Source organism: Miniopterus natalensis, chromosome 15 (genome assembly GCF_054644295.1).
Source record: "Miniopterus natalensis isolate mMinNat1 chromosome 15, mMinNat1.hap1, whole genome shotgun sequence".
NCBI lineage: Eukaryota > Metazoa > Chordata > Mammalia > Chiroptera > Miniopteridae > Miniopterus > Miniopterus natalensis.
This window is the reverse complement of record NC_142095.1, coordinates 6,260,412-6,272,987: the sequence shown is the minus strand read 5'-3', so window position 1 is coordinate 6,272,987 and position 12,576 is coordinate 6,260,412. Positions and strand designations below refer to the sequence as shown.

The window sequence follows — 12,576 nt, the reverse complement described above, 5'->3', positions numbered from 1 at the left end:
TCATCCAGAGAGTAAAAATCCATAAGAAAGTATAATCCATACACAGAAAAAAGGGGAAGGGGGGAAAGTAGTCAATAGGAACTGTGCCTGAGGAAGCTCCAATGTTGGATTCACTAGAAAAAGACTTTAAACCAAGTATTATAAATATATTCAAAGGAGATTAAAAAAAAAAAAAGTCTCAGAAAGAAAAATAGAAGTTATCAAAAATAATCAAATAGAATTTCTGGAATTGAAAAGTACAAGAATTACCCCTGGCCGGTGTGGCTCAGTGAATAGACCATCAGCCTGCACACTGAAGAGTTGTGGGTTCAATTCCTGGTCAAGCGCACATACCTGGGTTGCAGGTTCGATCTCTGGCCCCAGTCGGAGTGCGGGAGGCAACCAATTAATGTGTTTCTCTCACATCAATGTTTCTTTCTCTCTCTCCCTCCCTCCCCCTCTCTAAAAATCAATGGAAAAAATATCCTTGGGAGAGGATTATCAAACGAACAAACAAACAAAAGTCCGACTATATCAACAACTGAAGCAGTTGAATTAGTAATTTAAGAAACTTCCTATAAAGAAAATCCCATGCCCAGATAGCTTCACTGGTGAATTCTACCAAACCTTTAAAGAAGTTTTGGCACCAATCCTTTATAAACTCCTCCAAAAATATGAGGAGGAACATTTCCTAACTAAATATATGAGGCCAGTATCATGATGATACCCGAACCAGACAAAGACATTACAAGGAAAGAAAACTAGACCTACAGTCCTTATGAATGCAGATGTAAAAACTCCCTACGAAATGGTAGTAAGCCAGATGCAGCAACATATAAAAAGAACATGCACCGTGAGCTACTGGAATTTATCCCAGGAATACAAAGTTGGTTTAACATATAAAAAGTTAATCAACATAATATACAATATTAATAAATTAAAAGAAAATCCCACAAGATAATCTCAATAGACACAAAAAAGCATTTGGCAAAAATCAACACTCTTTACAAATAAAAACACTCCACAAGCTAGAAATACAAAGGATTTCTTTAACGTGATACAGGACATGTAAGAAACATTCACAACTAGTATCACAATTAATGGTAAATCACTAGATGATTTCACCCTAAAATCAGAAGCAAGACAAGGAAGTCCATTCTTGCTATTTCCATTCAATATTGCCTTAGAAGTTCTAACCCGGGCAATAAGGCAAGAAAAAGAAATAAAAGGGATCCATATTGAAATGAAGGAAGTGAGCATATCTCTATTCACAGATGACACGACCTGGTATATTGAAAATCTTCAAGAATCCATAATGAAACTACTAGAATTAATACTAGACTAATACTAGTTAGGATGGCACAAGGTTGCAGGATACAAGATCAATATACAAAAATCAATTGTATGTCTATACTTGAGCAATGAAAAATCTAAAAGGAAACAAAAAACAGTTTCATATACAACTTAATCTAAAAGTAAAATACTTAGGAGTTAATTTAACAAAAGAAGGTCAATACTTGGACCCTAAAAAACACAAAATATCACTGAAAAAATAAAGAAGGCCTAAATAAATGGAAATGTATCTCATTTTCACATTTTGCTCCTTAAATTGATCACAGATTCAAACAATTCTTATAAAAATTCCAGTGGCCTTTTTTTTTTTTTTTACAGTATTTGACAAGTGATCCTAAAATTCATATGGAAATGCAATAAAGCCCAAAGAGTCAAGACTACCTTGAAAAAGAACAAAGTTAGAGGACTCAGAGTCCTGGGTTTCAGAACTTACTACAAAGCAACAGTAATCAAGATACTATGGTACTGGCACAAGGATAGACAGATAGACCAATGGAATAGCACTGAGAATCCACATATATATCCTTACATTTATGGTCAATTGATTTTTGGCAAGGGAGCCAATGAGGACAGGATTTTTATTTTATTTTTTCCAAAAAATGGTGCTGACTAAAGGGTCCTGGGTTCGATTCTGGCCAAGGGCATGTACCTTGGTTGCAGGCTCAATCTCCTGCCCTGGTCAGGATGCTTGCAGGAGGCAACCAATCGATGTCTCTCTCACACAGGTGTCTCTCTCTCTCTCTCTCTCCTTTCTCTCTCTTCTTTCTCTTCCCTTCCACTCTCTCTGAAAAGCAATGGAAAAAATATCCTTAGGGGAGAATTAAAAAAAAAAAAAAAGTGCTGGATATATGCCAAAGAATGAAGTTGGACCCCTACCACATACCGTATACAAAAATTAACTAAAAATGAATCAAAGACCTAATGTAAGAGCTAAAACTATAAAACTTTTAGGAGACATAAAGCTTTATTACCTTGGATTACAAATGGTTTCTTAGATATGGCACCAAAAGCATAAGCAAACAAAAGAAAAAAGAAAAACAAATAAATTGGTATTCATAAGAAACTTTTAAATTTTGGCTGTAAATGATATCATCAATAAAGCTCTCACCCAGAATGGAGATAGTATTTGCGAGTCACTTATTTGTTAAGAGACTTATATCCAGAATTTATAAAGAATTCCTGCAAGTCAACATAAAAAAAAGACAAACTAGTTCAATTTAAAAACAAATATTTTGAACAGACATTTCTTCACAGAAAGTGTACAAATAGATAACAAGCACATGTAAAGATACTCAACATCATTAGTACTTAGAAAAATGCTAATCAAAACCATGAGCAGATTCACATCCAGCAGGGTGGCTATAATCAAAAAGAAGGACAAGTGTTTCCAAGGACGTGAAGAAATCAGAGCCCTCGCCTAATGCTGGTAGGAATGTCAAGTACTGTGCCTGTTTTGGAAAACATTTTTTGCTATTTTTCAAAATGTTCAACATAGAGTTACTATATGACTCATAAATTCCACTCCTAAGTATATACCCAAGAGAACTTAAAGCATATGTCTACATAAATATATGCACGTGAATGTTCATAGCAACATTATTCATAATAGCCAAAAAATAGAAAGAGCCCAAATGTCCATCAACTGTCAAATGGACAAATTGTGCTTTGTCCATTCAATGGAATATTATTTGGCCATAAAAAGGAACTAAATATTGATACATGACTAAGCATGGAGGATAAAAAGCTAGTCATAAAAAGCCAAATAGTATGTGATTGCATTTATGTAATATATCCATAAAAGGTGTATCTATAGAGAGAGAAAATAAATTATTAATTCTGGAGGGAGGGAGAGATGCCAATGGTTTCTTTCAGATGAAAATGTTCTGAAATAAGTAGTAGTGATACACTCAAAACACTATGACTAAACTAAACACCCCTGAATTGGACACTTTTAAAGGGTGAACTTTACAGCATGCAGATTATATGTCAATAAATCTGTGTGGTTCTTTTTTAAAGAAGAATCATACTCTGTATTAAAGTATCCAATGCTGATGTCTGCCTATAAGACTAGTCCCTCATCCACTCCATTTTGCCTTAGGCATAAACCTGCTACGTGTTGTACACACACAGCTTGTGAGAAGGTCCCTCTCACCCATATAGGTAGGTATCTGTTATTCTTTGGCTAACACGCATACACCCACCTGGAGACAGAGAACAAATATCAGAAGGAGTAGAGTTGAGAGGTGAGAGGGTTTAGAATTCACTGAATATGAAGGAGGCAGGTGGGTGTCAGGAATGTCTTAGGTAGGTAAGAGGTTTTTAGTGGGAGCAAGATAAGCAAAAGAACAGGGAGCTCAAAGGAAGCTGCTTTGAAAATTGAGAAAAGCCACGGAGTTACTGAGCAATCTCATCAAGGACATCCAGCCTGGTGTCTTTTTTGGGTAATTAGAAACAAAAGCAACAGATCAAACTTAAAAAAAACAGCATGAGAATCATAGAGAATCACAGAAAAAGATGCAGTGGGAAGTTGTTTGAAGAAGCTAAAGAAACAGCCTCAATAAAAAGCAAGGCTGTCGCAGAAGGGTTTCTAGGCAGGGATTAAAGGTCTTAGGGAGAGTACTCATGCAAGAAAGAATTACCTCCAGCCGGCTCTGTTGTGTGTGTTAATTCAGCCCCTTTTATTTCCTGCCTGGTGAAATGCATGCATTAAGTAGTGTGTATTAGCATTAATGGAATAAATGGGCAATTTACTATCTCCAAAAGGTGCCAAAGGCCTCAAAGGTACTTGTGCAAGTGTGTTGATAAAGAAACACCTGTGTTAATTTCCTTTGCATGGAGGACAACGGCATCCTTCTTGAGGGAGCACCTTCTGATAAAATGAATAATAAAGTGCTCATCACGTCACTCATGTCTTGTCCCTCTGATGGACCAGTGTCAGGCGCGTCGGGTAAGGGCTGATAGGTCTTGGCGTCCCGCCCCCGACCCGAACCCTCCTGCGGTTGCGTGAGGGTGACCTTATGAAGGATGGGTCAGCAGAATGCAGCTGTGCAGTAGTGGCCGCTTGGTCTATATAACCAGCGCTGTGGGGAATAAAGGGAGGAAGCGCTCTCCCGATGTCGGCCCCGCCGGCCTTCTTTGCGCTGGGGATCTCGCCTCCGAAACACCCCTTGCAGCCTCCCTCCCGCGACAACCAGCACAGATGTGTGCCTTTCCATTAACATTCTGCTACTGGTACAAAACTGTTAGCCAATAAGTGTATTTTTGGAGGGCAGTAAAATTAGAAATAATGGATGCAAAACGTGGACGAAGTTTAAGGTAAGAACACTATAACGTGTTTCAAACGATTTTATTCAGCTCTACCCAATCCAAGTCTACAAGTAATTAATAAACAAACACTATGTGTCCTACACTGTCCTTACCTTCACAGAACTTAAAATCTTGTACAGAAAAAAACTTACACTGGATTCAGCCCCGAAGCCCATCTTCTTCTGGACTCAAAGCTATAAATCTATAAATTTTATTATCATTTGAGCTGGACTGAGAGGAGTTTTCTGGAATTTGCCACCATAGGCTATGTGCAGGTTCACTCCACCTCCCTCCTGCCCATGCAAGAAAGGGGGGAAGTACAAATAGGAACTTGCTTTAATTTTCTTCCTCTGTCTTTAAAAGATTCTGATGGGTCTCCTTTCTCAGCCCCGTACAACATCTCAGGCAGACAACATAGTCTTTTAAATACATTTTTTAATTGATTTTTCAGAGAGAGGGAGGGAAAGGGAGAGGGAGACAGAGAGAGAAACATCAATGATGAGTCACTGGTCGGCTGCCTCCTGCGCACCTCCTACTGGGAAATGAGCCCGCAACCCAGGCATGTGCCCTGACCAGGAATCGAACCCTGATCTCCTGCGTCATAGGTCGATGTTCAAGCACTGAGCCGCGCCGCCAGGCAACACTATAGTCTTTTAGATGGGGATAGCATTCAGAGGGTACGAGCTTTAATGGGAAGAAGAATTAGTTTATTTTCGCTGACGTCTACTGGAAAGTCAGCATTACCTACATCAGGAAATGTTGCAATGGTGGTCCCCTGGGTTGAGGTCTCCAATGAACTAATTACAAATGCTTCTCATGAAAGAGCTGGCACTGGATACTTGGCCATAATGGAGGGATGACAGCCAGCCAACATAAGTCAAGCGAGAACCAGTAACACAAATGATACCAGCAAGGAGAAAAGCTCTTTGCCCGTTTCCTCATACTCTCCCCTACCCCTAGTCTGGCTATGGAAGAGCCAGAAGATGAGCTGGGGAGGAGAGATGGTTGTGCCGACTGAATCCCTGCTAGAACAGGCAGTGGCCAGTCACAACAGATGCCTGCCAAAAACAACCAGTGCACTGAACTGGTGGGAAACATTGGCCCTACCTCTAACTTCACTCCATGGTCCACAGCCCCTGGACTGACTTCCTGATATCTGTATGTTCACAAATATCAGTTTGCTCTAAGCAAATAACTGAGTTCCAGCCTGAGGCACCAGGGATAAAGGACTTACTCTGGTCACTGACTTTTATATCTTTTTTCAGGAAGCAAAATATAGACTTCAGATTAATTCCATGAGGCACAGTGATCACAGACTCTGCAATGCTCTATTTAAATTAGAAAGGTTTCTAACGATCATTTTCTTTTTATTTAGATCATTTTCTTTTTACATGTGTACACAGTGAGATCAGAGAGAAATTTTTTAAATGTCACACAATGATTCCAATAAAAGGAAAGGGCTTTCACTCGTTAACAGCTAAACAGCTAAAGCCTAAAGGGCAAAGCCTTCCTTTCAATCTTTTACAGTAATCATGTAAACAAAACCTTAAAAGAGAATACTCTCTCCATCTAAAAATAAATGGATCTGTCCATTCAAAGAACAGTTGAATGAAACTGACAGAGAGCAATAACAATGATTATGGGTTCCTTCTCCAGTTCTGCTCTTCTCCAAAGGAGCTCCACTGACTTTTTGCAACGCCTGGTATGTGTGTGTTTATTATCAGGAGGTGCCCAGAAGTCTGTGAACAGCAATGATCCCAACAGTCTATAAGACTGAAGAAGGCGGGGACAATAATAACATACATTGTGCATGTCGCAAACTCTATCCATAAAACAGGGCTTCAATTTCCATTGGCCCATTGGGCACTGTCTCTGGATTGCATCATTTTTCCTTGTGCTTGATTTACTCTCATATTGCTCTGTTCACCGCACTCCCTAAGCATGCAAATCCTACTGCTAACGTTACCAGGAAGGGTCTACATCAAGTGATTGCCCTGGAAAGAAAATCAAAACTGATTAAGGACTACAGAGTTGGAAAATCAGTGCTGGTTACTGATCGCCACTTGGGCACATCCCATTCCACCACGGATACAATCTTGCAGAACAAGAACAAAGTGACAGGAGCTGTTAAAGGATCTGCTTCACTGAGGGCAATGAGACTAACAAAAATTTGAGAAGGGCCTCCATCAGCCACGAGAAACTTCCACTTGAATGAAGGCTAAGTTGCAGTAATAATTCAAACAGCTGGGAAAGAAGAGATTGAGAATTGTAGGTACTTGAAGGATGAAACTTCTCAGTCTGGATTCAGGGGACTGACTTGTTTACTAACCCTGGCAATTGCTCTTCTGTAAGTTGTAAAATGGTTAAAAATTAATATGACACCTAAATTCTCTCTTGCTTTGGAATTCAGCCAGTATCTATATATTTTATCTGGAGTGACAATTGCTTTCTTTTCATTTGTTTTCAACCAGTTAAAGATAATTACAGTTATTTGGACAAGATACTTGAGAGAGAAAAAAGAGGCTATATCTCTGTATCTCTTTATCTATCTATCACCTATCATAATCAAAGCAAATTTTCAGTTTATTTTAAATGAAATTCTATGGCCTAAATCTGAGATCATTCCTAATTTCCTAATAGTTTGGGAGACTTATGTTAAGAGCCTAAATTTTTAGCAGACTTTCTTGGTATTTTTACATGTTTAATGACTAGACCAACTTGATTTTCCAAGTTTCCAATTAGGGTGAAAAATAAACCATCTGCTCCAATCCTCAGAACTAAAACTGGGTGAAAAGAGTGGATTCAGCATTCTCATCATTAAAAGACCCACCTGTATAACGAATTTACAAATGTAAATGAGAGCTGAGGTCTCAGTTTTTCTAATCTACTGGTTACCACAGTACTCGGATGGGCTGATGGGCAATGGGATAAGAGTGCGGAGCTGATAAGAGTTGCATTATGGCTCCAAAATATAGCTTTGGCTGGTAGCCCAATGGTTATTGCTCTACACTTAAGAAGGTCACCAAAACTAGTCTAGTCCTGTTCACAGTCACATGGCTAACTCCTTTCAACTGTCCTACAACAGATGGAAATCTGTCACCACTGCCAGAAACACAATTCCGGGGGAGTCTTAGTGTACAGAACAGGAGCAGAGTAGCCTTTTTGGACGCCTTTGACAATCCAATATGGAGTCACTGAAGGCAATGATAGTTATGTCATGTGCTATGTCAAGACTGAGGTACTGGGGTGTAACGAAGACACCCGTAGGAGGAGCTTGGAGCACTCAAACCACAGGTCTGGACACTTGGATAAGGACTCCCTCTGGACACTCATATGGGCGGCTCCTTTGTAGCTCTCCTACACTGAGGTACAGTAGGAAATGGTGTGTTGGTAAGCCAGCTTTCAAATAAAATAAAATGAATTTTAAAAGCCCTGATTTGAAATAATTGCCAATTTCTGTGGTGTAAATACCCCCACTTTCAAACATCTAGCTCACAAAGATCTTGAATATTTAACACTAGACTCTCATGAACTGACAGGAGCCAGCTCCAGTCACGTAGGTAAGCAACAAGAGCATGGCTAGTTTTGCACTTAGAAGGGCATTTTCACTAACTCCCCACTCACTCATACCACCACAAAGTTCTTCCAGCTGCAGGTATCAACAATCATAACATATTTCAGTGTGGAATCAATGATGGGTAAAAATTGTTCCCTCTGTGCATCCCTGCAGAGCTAAAGCTAAACAAGCCAATTTGCTGAGTTACTTAGAACCAAGCATTTATGGCATCACAGATATTTTCTACTTGTCAGAAAATGTAATAGAGCCAAGACACTAATTGCTGTTTGTTTTCTGCCGCAAGTGCCGACTAAACAGAATGGATATTCAATAAGCTATATTAAACTGAAGGATGCATCTTCAAAATGGTGAGGGAACATTAATGTCAGAGGGAATTATGGGTATGAACACTTTCTGCTACTGTATAAACCTGTCCCTGCTACAAATGTTCCACGGCATAAATAATGGCTACAGAGATGGGTTTTGCTCTTGGAAGTTCAAACACAGAAAGGGAACTGATATGTTCAATGTCAACATTTTGGAGGGTAACACTTTTCCTGATTTATGAGGACCTATTATTTCGGCATGGACTGGTCAGAAACAAACAAACAAAAACCCCAAAAAACAGAAGAAAAAGAAAAGTTAAAAGAGCTGAAACATAGTAGGAAAAAATCCTTTTTGAAAACACTAATTCTACTGAAAATAAAAATCCAGGACTTTTCCATTTTAATCAAATGAAATGAAAGCTGGAGGAAAGCGACTCTGTTAAAATTTACTCCTCAAATTATGACTTCAAATTCTAGGGCCAGGGAACATGTCTGGAAACTGAACACTAGCCCCTCTGCCTCCTGCCTTTCCTCTCCCTTTTCTGCCCTCAACTCCACTGGCATTTGAGCTTCAAATTGGACAATTACTTTTACGACTTTCTTCTCCAAGTCTGGTTTTCCTAAGGAGGAGACATGAAAAGTATTAGGAGGCCATCAGCACGGGTGCTGGGACAAGCTTTGGGATGACTGCAGGGTCATGACTACCCGATTTTTGATCACGTGTTGATGGGGGAGATTTGGCCCTGCTGTGCCTCTGGATGTTCACCCACACACCTTCCTAGTGTTGGAACCACTACATACTATGGTGACAGAGGAGGAGACAGCATCATGAAACCTCTCATATTTCATGGATTTTGATTTTTCTACACATTAATATGCTCTAGGAAGCTTTCCATATTATATTAGTGCCTATCGATTTACCTCATTTTCTTCATGGCTGCCACCCTATTTCATACTATGGGCATGCAAGAATTTATTTCATCATAGACACTCTTATTAATTTGGGGGGTTTTTTTGCTATTAGAACATTACTGAAGGTAACAAACATCCTTTTATACCTCTCTTTGTGCACAAGAAAGGCCAGACTCCCACAAGTTAAATCGCTAGTCCAGAGGATACATTAATTGTACATATTTAAACAGGTAACTAGGTAAAGGTAACTCTCAATCTGTTTTCCAACTGGATGTATCAATTGGTAGTGAAAACAATCGACTGGGTGAAAACAATCCCCACTGATCCAGGTTCTCACCAATATTTAGTACCATGAACCTTCCTCATTTTTGTTATCATGACTTCAACTTGCATTCCCTTCATCGCAGATCAGTGTCATCTTCTGGCTGTTTATGGCTTCAGAGTTTTCTCCTCTGAGAAGAATTTTTAAAATCTATGTTCTATTTTTTAATTCAATTTTTCTTTATATATTAAAGGTTCCGAATGTTCCATCGACCTCATTGGCTAGTCAGTCTCTTGTCTCCACCACCGAGTTCTAGAATCCAGCCCCTAGGAGACAAGCTTCATGCTGCACCACAGAGGAGCTCTCAATCCCTCAGGCTTTACTCCAGACTTTAACGTGTTCCAATCAGTTCCCCACCCCTAAACCCCATACACACCTTGAAAACAACTTGGAACTATAGAATGCCAGAAGGAAGGTTGGGAGTCATCTAGTCTTAAACTCTCATTTTCATAGCTGAGGGGTAGAAGATCTACACCTTGCTGTCCAACATGGTAGCCATTAGCTACATGTGTGTTTTAAATTCTAAATTAATTAAAATTAAAAATTCAGTCACATTAGCCAAATTTCAAATGCTTTAGAGCTACATAGCTCATGTCTACTATATTTAGAATGGTTTCATCACTGTAGAAAGTCCTAGTGGACAAGGCTGCTCTCGAGCTTCACTACTTAAAGAGGGTTCTGCTAACTGGCAGCAGGATGAGAGGCATCCCTTGCAGCTGGTTAGAAATGGAAAATCTCAATTAACAGAGAATCAGTTTCCACCTGAGGCCTCCAGAGTCCAAATCTGGAACTTAACAAGATCCCTAGATGAGAATCTGAGAAGCCCTAATCATGTGACCGCCCCCCAGCGTCATACAACTGATTGGTGTCCATCCAAGCCCTTCCCTTGACCAAGCTACCATTTTCCCTTACCTTCCCATGTCCTTCTTATCTCCCTGCCACACTTGCTTCCTCATTTTGTTTAATTATAGCATTTTATAAGCATTTATAGGGCAGCCAGGCCATTGAGGCCCACAGAAAATCCTCCATACCCTTATCCTCATGCTTTGCAAGTGTTTTCCCAGACCCTTGTGATGGCTGTGGCATTGTTCAGCATTTCCCCTGGAGAATCTGTTGGAGGTGGGGAGTGGGGGCTAGAAATGAAAGCCAACCTTGAAACCAGTGGGGCGCCAGTCATCAGCCTTGGTCTTGGCGATATAATGGCAGCATTCAGGTCTCTAGACTCCATAGCCCTGGGGTAGAGTAGACAAAGTACACGATGTATTTATTTACCTTGGAATGTTTCACCTCTATCTATAGATTCCAAAGTTCAGAGCAGGCATTGGTGATCTGCTAACATAAGCACTGGCCACTCAAAGTAACTGGTTAGTAGATCACCAAAAGCTTTAGGGCATTGACAGCAGGGTCGTGCCCTTCCCCACACCCCCACCGAATGCAGCAGCTGTAGGCATCTATGAGAGCAAGCTCCAGGTCCACAGAGACCTCTGAGAGTGCACACATGCCAGCCCAACTTTCTGACGGTGCTGCAGGAATTGCCGCCGCATCTTTGGGTTTTGTTACTGAACTCAGAACCACTGAGCTGGGGCTACACTCCAGGCAGAGTCCCCAACAACCAGCCTGGCCAATATAGAAGGAGGTGCCCCTAACAGACATATGCTCTGAGAGGTGGAGATTGCAGAGGGCCGGCTTCTGCAGATACACTAACCTCTAGCAATACCGTGAATTCCCGGAAAAGGATTCTTGTATGTCCTAGTCTTCCCTATGATATTTATAAATTGGATCAAACACCATACAATATTTATTGTTAAGACTATGCTCAAGGGATTATGAGTGGGGTGTGTGTTTTTCTCTGTAAATCACAGAAAACACCGTCCATATCCTCAAGGAACTGCCGGTGTAGTTGGATTTTTCACTCATGTCCGTGAAAAAGCCATAATAATCACACGAGGCTGAGGACCTAAGGGGGATGGAGAGGGTCTGAATCACAGGGACTCAGAGGAAAGAAAGGGTGTAGAGAGGGAGGAGATTTAGGGAAGAAAGCGTTAAAAATACAAGGCACTACATTAGCGCAGCTCCTATCCCAATGCTTGGTTTCTCAACGCCCAGAACAGAGCGGGCACGTAGTAGGCACACAGTATACACGACACGTGAATGCTAAGGGCTGGAATAATGGCAAAAGCAGGCAGTGTCTGATGGCTGAGACTTGACAACAGGTCAAAAGGCGCGGACGTTGGCATCAGCGACTGCGCCTCACAAACTCTAAATGCTCTTTAGCCCTCCCGCGTACGGCGAGTACGAGGAGGGGCGGGGGGTGCTGGTTCCGGCCGCTCCGGTAACTTCGGGTCCCGGACGTCTCCCTCCCCCTCGGCTACCCACCTGGGGGAGGGGCTGGGGAAGGCCACCTATCGCCTCCACTCGCCGTTAAGCATCGCTCGGTGCTCCCTGGGCCTTCCAGGGCGATGTCACGCCTCCGACCCAGGGCCTAGCAGGTGCCTGCCTGGTGCCCACACCCGACGCAGGAAGCCAGACACGGCCGCAATCCGTTGCCACACGAGCGCCGGCGGCGCCTCAGCGGAGCCCGCAGGCTGGCCGCCCCCCAGCGCCCCCCCAGCCACCCCCAAGCGCTTCCGGCGCGGTGACGCACGCACGGCAGGTGTTTGGGGGAGGGGCTGGGGAGCATGGCCGGGCACGCGCCTGCGCGCGGCCGCGCCGCCGGGGCGTGCGAGTGGGCGGGCGACGCATGCGTGGGCCGCGGCGGCCTTAAGGGCGGCGGCGGGCCGAGAGGCCCAGTCGGCCAGTCAGCCGGCTACGAGGCGGAGCTC

At 42.0% G+C, this 12,576-nt stretch overlaps 1 protein-coding gene across 2 annotated transcripts in view; it reads right to left on the bottom strand.

Moving 5' to 3' along the window:
- Nucleotides 1-11,055, bottom strand: part of ANO10 (anoctamin 10) — a 93,024-nt gene extending 81,969 nt beyond the window's left edge. The window contains exon 1 of one of the 2 annotated variants that reach the window (XM_016196116.2): nt 10,906-11,055. The gene's annotated coding sequence lies outside the window, so the exon portion shown is untranslated. The remainder of the gene's footprint in view (nt 1-10,905) is intronic. The other variant, XM_016196115.2, reaches the window with a different exon arrangement.
- Between the last annotated feature and the right edge of the window lie 1,521 nt (nt 11,056-12,576).